This window comes from Tenrec ecaudatus, chromosome X (genome assembly GCF_050624435.1).
Source record: "Tenrec ecaudatus isolate mTenEca1 chromosome X, mTenEca1.hap1, whole genome shotgun sequence".
Taxonomy (NCBI): domain Eukaryota; kingdom Metazoa; phylum Chordata; class Mammalia; order Afrosoricida; family Tenrecidae; genus Tenrec; species Tenrec ecaudatus.
The window spans coordinates 132,620,746-132,627,980 of record NC_134548.1 but is presented as its reverse complement, the minus strand read 5'-3'; the positions used below and the strand labels follow the sequence as shown (position 1 = coordinate 132,627,980).

The window sequence follows — 7,235 nt, the reverse complement described above, 5'->3', positions numbered from 1 at the left end:
CCTGCATAACCACAATATCCCTTTCACCCTTGAAAAAAATTAAAGTGTCTAATATCATCTCACAATCAGTACATATTCAAGTTTCTCCAAGAATACCTTTTATGGATTTTTTTGGTAGGGGGAGGACTAGTAGCCAATGATGTATGCAATGATGCACTTAATTGCAGATAGAAATGTCTTTTCCGTGTATCATGACTTGTGTGTCAGTTTGTCATACTATGGTGGCTTGTGTGTTGCTGCGATGCTGGAAGCTATGCTGCTGGTATTTCAAATGCCAGCAAGGTCACCCAAAGTGAACAGGTTTCAGTGGCACTTCCAGACAACAAAGAATGACTCAGCTCCTGACTTTGGATGAAGAAACCACTGAAAATTTTATGCAATACTTCAAATCTTAGTCAAATATCGAAAGCCTAAGCAAAGGAAACAGAACATTGTCAGAGATACTGTTGGCAGATGGGCCCCTTAAGTCCAGGGACACTCAAAATGTGAATGAAGAGGAGCTGATTACCTGGAGAGAAGTCAAGCATGGTGACATGAGTCCAGTAAAACCTTTGGGAATAGTGCCTGACTCAAGATGAAGAAAAACAGCTGGGAAAAAAATCTTCTAAAGAGTGGAACTTAGAATGTGCAAAGCGTGAATTTAGAAAAATTGGAAGTCATCCAAAATGAATGGAATGCATGAAGATGGATATCATAGGCATCACTCAGCTGAAATTGATTGCAATTTGGCTATTTCAAATCAGAAAATCATATTATTTACTATTCCAGGAATAATACAATCCAGAGGGATGGAGTGGCATTCATTTTCAGAAAGACTCTTGCTAAGTCAATCATGTAGTTCAATGCTATCTGTGATTGGATTATATGTATCCTTCTTCAAGGAAATCCTTCAATAGAACTACCTATTATTCAACCTTATGCAACAACCACAAAGGCTAGTGATAAAGAAATTGAAGAATTATATCAACGACTTCAGTAGGAAATTTATTGGTGACTGGAATGAAAAAGTTGGAAACAAAGAGGAAGAGACAGTAGTTGGCTAATATGGTCTTGGTGATAGAAATAAACAAAGCTAGAGATTTACATGATAGAATTTTACAAGACCAACAACTATTTCATAGCAAATATTTTTGTCCCCCCCTTTTTATAGGGGAAAGCATGAACACAGTCCCCCACTACCACAAATTATGCAGTCAAGTTTCCCACATTTGGGAAAATGGCAGAGTTCAGCACATCCGAAGTGCAATGGATAAGTCTCACCCTGGGAAAACCACCTCCTTCATGATCATGGTATTATTAAATAGCAGGTAAGTATTTAAATACTTTGTTTTTCAATGACACAAAAGATAAGTATATATATATATAGACTTCCCCAGATGGAATACACAGAAATAAAATTGACTGCATCAGTGGGAAGACAAGATGGAGAAGTTCAATATCAGCAGAGGACCAAAGGATGACTGTGGAACAGACCATTAATTGCTCATGTGTAAGTTCAGGATAAAGCTGAAGAATAGGAAAACGAATCCCTAAGAGTAGAAATTAGACCTTGAAGCTATCCCACCTATTTTTGACAACATCTCAAGAAAAATTGATGCCTTGAATCAGGGGTCCTCAAACTACGGCCTGCAGGCCACATGCGGCACACCAAGGACATTTATCCATCCCATCGGGTGTTTTTGCCCCATTTGTTTTTTTTTACTTTAAAATAAGATATGTTCAGTGTGCATAGGAATTTGTACATAGTTCTTTTTAAAAAAAACTATAGTCCAGCCCTACAACGGGTCTGAGGGACAGTGAACTGGCCCCCTGTTTTAAAAGTTTGAGGACCCCTGCATTGAATACTAATGACAGAAGACCTGATGGGCTTTGGGTGGCCATCAAGACCACCATTCATGAAGAAAGCAAAAGGTGATTGAAAAGATAGGTGTGGAAGTTACATAACCTACTGTCAACTTGAGCAAAGGGGTGGAGTCTAGCCGGTCAATCAGATCATAGCCAAGGAGGCCTCTGTGTGGACATGGCCTTCTCCTCTGGATACTGGGAACTCTTGTCTTCCTCCCTGAAGGGACACATACTCTCTGCTTGACATTTCTGCCAACAAGCCACATGGAGCTACGCTGATGGAGTCAGAGCCCTGGAGCTGGAGTAACCACATGGAGACCCGCGCCAGTGCTGACATGCTTCCACTGCCACTGGATCCGGACTTTCCACTCACTGTCCTGTGATCTTCCTTCAATCAGCGTAATTGCCTGTGTTGCATGAGTCTGAAGAGGAATTTATAGACTGGTATCAGACATATTGGCTAATATTGAACTTATGGACTTGATATGGACTGGGATGTTTTCTTAATATACATTACTCCTTATATAAAGCTTTTTGTTATACACATAAGAGTGTCTATCAATCTGTTTCTCTGGTCAACCCAGTCTAACACAATAGGAAAGAAAGAAAATATCAAAGTGGATGTTAGAAGAGACTCTGAAACTTGCTCTTAAATGTAGAGTAGCTAAAGCAATTGTCAAAGGAAATAAAATATTAAAGGAGAAATAGCTAATCTAAGTAGATCTATGTCTGTGAAAGAAATGAAATTTGTAGTTAGGAATCTTATCACCAAGAAAATCCCTAGTACAAATGTTTTCACACATAAATTCTATTAAACCTTTAAAGTATAAACAATAATAGTTATACATAAACTCTAGAAGATTGAAAAAGAAGTAGTGCTTCCCAACTCATTTTATGAGATCAGTATAGAAACATAGCACAAGAAAAGTGCAGTTGAACTTTTCTCAGCAGCATAGATACACAAAGTTAACAAAATGTTACCAACTGGAATCCAAAAATATGCTTAAAAAAAAGATAAGGCATCATCAAAAAGTTGTATTTATTCCAGGAACCCAAAATTGCTTTAACATTTGGAAATTCATCACTGTAATTCACCATATTAACAGACAAATGGTAAAAATTATTTGACAAATGATATTATTGCTAATAAAATTTCTCAGAAGACTTAGAACTTCCTCATTCTAATGGAATCAAATACAAAAACCTTATGCTGTTGTTGGTAAGTATGGTTGCTATGGTCATTTGGGACTCATAGCTACCCTATGTACAACAGAATAAAGACCTTCCTGTGTCTGCTCTACCCTCACAGTTGTTGCCATGTTTGGACCCATTGTTGCAGCCATGGTGTCAATCCAGTTTACTGAGGGTTTCCATTTTTTCATTGATTCTATTTTACTACGTATGATGTCCTCCAGGGAGTGAAAAACCAAACCAAACTCAGGCATCATCAGAACAAAAAATCATATCATTGTGAATGAGGGGGGAAGTGCAGAGTGGAAATCGAAAGCCCATCTGTAGGCCACTGGACATCCCCTTACAGAAGGGGCATGGGGAGGAGGCGACCCAGTCAAGGTGCAGTGTAACAACGATGAAACATACAACTTTTCTCTAGTTCTAAAATGATTCCTCCCTTCCTCCACTATCATGATCGAAATTCTACCTTACAAATCTGACTAGACCAGAGGATGTACACTGGTACAGATAGGAACTGGAAACACAGGGAATCCAGGGTGGATGATCCTTTCAGGACCAGTGGTGTGAGTGGTGATACTGGGAGGGTGGGTTAGAAAGGGGGAACCGATTACAAGGATCTACATATAACCTCCTCCCTGGGGGACGGATAACAGAAAAGTAGGTGAAGTGAGATGTCTTACAGGGCAAGATATGACAAAATAATAATTAATAAATTATCAAGGGTTCATGAGGGAGGGGGGAGCTAAGAGGGAGTGGAAAAAATGAGGAACTGATGCCAGGGGCTTAGGTGGAGAGCAAATGTTTTGAGAATAATGGGCAATGAATGTACAAATGTGCTTTACACAATTGATGTATGTATGGATTGTGATAAGAGTTGTATGAGCCCCTAATAAAATGATAAAAAAAAGCCAAACTCACTGCCATCAAGTCAATTCTGATTCATAGTGACTCTATATGTCACGGTAGAATTTCCCCCATTTCCAAGACTGTAACTCTAGGAGAAGAAAGCCTTGCCTTTCTCCTGCTGCTGTTGTTGTTAGGTTCCATCGAGTCTGCTGGACCTATAGCGAGTCTATACACAATAGAACGAAACACTACATGGTTCTCTGCCATCCTAATAATTGTTCCTGTGCCTGAGCCCATTGACGCAGACACTTTGTTAATTCATCTCATCAAGGGCCTTCCACTTTTTCACCTTGTCCAAGGCTCGGTCTCTCCTGATAATATGTCCACAGTATGAAAGACTACCAGTAAGTCTTGCCATCCTTGCCTGTAACGAACACTCTGGCCTTACTTACATACAGATCGGTTTTTCCTTTTAGCATTCCATTTCTCCCACTGGTCTCTAAAGGCATACCCAAAATGCATGAGATAAAAGTCTCACTATCCCCACTTCTAAGGAGCATTCAGCTGTATTTCTTTTAAGATAGATTTGCTCATTCTTCGGACAGTCTATGGTATATTCAATATTTTATCAACACCATAATTCAAAAACATTAATTCTTCTATAGCTAACATCATAATTAATGGTGAAGGAGTACGTGCTTTCCTCCCCTAAGATCAATAGCAAAGAAAGTATGGCTGTGCTTACATTTCTGTTCAATATTTTTTTGGAGAGTCTAGGCAGTGGAATAAGGCAAGATAAAAGTGGGGCAAACATACAGATTAGAAAGAGTTAAAACTCTTTATTCACAGACAACCTAATGGTCAGTGTGGAAAATCCTAAAGAATATGGTTTCAAAGCTAATATTCAAATTGACAATACAGGATTAGAAATATAAATGTTATAACAATGTAGTTTCTATTAACATCAAACACATGGAATGATTAAGACAGAAGATATGAACGACAGTGACACTTAAAACACAAAGCATTCTTGAGAGAAATTAAGAAGATATCACTGAAGGGACGTTAACAGTTTTACTTATTCCGAAACCTCAATATTCTTAAGATGTAATGACATCTTTCCAAGATAAACTATAAATTCAAAGTAATCCCTATCAGAATCATAGCAGTCTTTTTTTCCTTTTTGCAGAAAATGACAGGTTGATTCTAAAATGCACATGAAAAGTTAAAGTTGTCTTGGATATCTCAAATGATTTTGTAAAAGAGTAAAATTTTAGGATTTACAATTACTTGATTTCAAGACTCATTATAAAGTGATCAAACATAATCAAGACAGGGTGTAACTGGTACAAATAGAAACACATAGATCAATAGAGCACCATAGAGTGTCCAGAAATAGACCCACATGCATATGGTCAATTGATTTTCAACAAAGATGTCAGGGCAAGTCCATGATTAAAGGATAATCTTTACCCTTCAAACCTGGAACTGAACCTACTCCTGAAGCTCACCTTTTAGTCAAACAAGGAGTGTGCTTCTCTAAACAATCAACATGAGACCCAAAGGGCAAGATTTTCCCAAAAACAAAGCTCAGAAGGCAAGAGAGGACATGAAAGAAGGGTGTGTGGAAACACAGAAACAGAGACTAAGGAGGAACTAGGAAGTGAGCTATTAACATTGTGAGAGCTACAGTCAATGTAATGAAACAAAATGTGTAACAACTGTTAAGCGGAAAACCAATTTGCTCTCTAAACATTCACTTAAATCACAATAAATTCCCTCTTCCCCAAAGGATAATAATTTCGAGAAATGGTTCTAAGGTAATTGAATAGCCATGATAGACTACATAGAACTAAAATTACAATACTTCTGTGTAAATGGGAGAAAAACCATAGTCTTCTGTTTGGTAAAGATCTCTTCAATATTGACATGCTATGCATGTACAACCAGCATATCAACAATTGTGAGGATGCTGCAAGACTTGGTGGTGTTTTGTTTTGTTGTACATGGAGTGACTATGAGTCAGAATCAAGTTCAAGGCACCTAACAACCTAGACACCGGAAATTTATTTCACAAAATTGCAACATTCTTTTATAATAAGATCATTCAACAAACTAGGACTAGATGAGATCTTCATCCAGATTGTGGTGTTACTAGTTGTAGACTCATGGTTTTGAGCCTTTCCTCTCTTGGTTCTTATCTCACTGAGAGAAAGAATTCAGGTGAGGACAGCAGACAGATCAGAGTCAGAGAAAAGGTTTGAAAATGGGTGAGTTTATGGAGAGAAGTACTTTGGCATGGAGTACCAAAGGGCTCCCAGGTAATCTGAAGGCACAGTAGAATGAGGAGGTAGGATTTTCATTCTGAAAATGGCAAATGGCGGACCTTCCACCATTGTCTGGCTTTCCAGCAGGTCTTCTGCAACTGTCTGGTTTTCTGTAGCTTCTTTTCCCTTTCCAAGTATGTGCACCCCAGAGTGCATGCTGTATTCTTGTCACCAGGCCCACAGAAACCAAGAGTCAATTCGGTGATTTTGTAGGTAATATGAACATCTTCTTTCCTTGTGCACACTATTTTGCTATTTCTGTCTCATTGATAAGGAAATATGTCTAATCAGCACCTCACCTTCCTTTGTGCTAGGGAAGCCTGGAGGAAGTGTGTATCCACCTCCTTTTTACTCTTAGCTTCCTGTACAGCTAGCTAACAAAGGGCATCTTCAGAAAGCCCACATACTTATGTATTTACTATTATTAGTAAAAGATTGAAATATTTCTCCCTAATATCTGGTACAAGACAAGGATACTCATTCTTACCACTTCTATTCAGCGTTTTTCTGGAGGTTATAACTAGGGCAATTAGGCAAAAAGAAGTATCGAAGTCACCCACATTGGAAAGGATGAAATAATGTTAGCTTATTTATAGAAAGTATGACTTGTATATAGACAATCTTAAACAATTCACCTCCAAAATGCTAGAGCAAGTAAACAACTTCAGAGAGCCCCAAATACAAGATCAAAACCCAAAACCCCTATATTTCTATATACTTACAATGATTAATCAAAAAAAGCAAAATTAGGAAAGCTTTACATTTGTAATAGCATAAAATGAATGAAATATTTCAGAATAAATTTAATAATAGAAGGGTAAGACTTGTACACTGACAAATACAAAACACCAGTGGAAAAGTTAAAGATCTAAGTGAATGGAAAATTTCCCATATTTATTAAAAGAAATGATATTATTAAGATGGCAATACTCAGTTTGCAGAAGGCTATGGGTGACAGTGAAAACCCAAATTCCATCAGAGTTCCTACATGGATTAAGCTTCCATTGAATTAACTTGTTCCAT

At 37.9% G+C, this 7,235-nt stretch overlaps 1 non-coding gene across 1 annotated transcript; it reads right to left on the bottom strand.

Moving 5' to 3' along the window:
* Nucleotides 1–1,147: 1,147 nt before the first annotated feature.
* On the bottom strand, nt 1,148–1,315 carry LOC142435117 (U1 spliceosomal RNA). Its single transcript, XR_012781260.1, has one exon. It is a non-coding gene; the product is annotated as a U1 spliceosomal RNA (small nuclear RNA).
* Nucleotides 1,316–7,235: the final 5,920 nt, after the last annotated feature.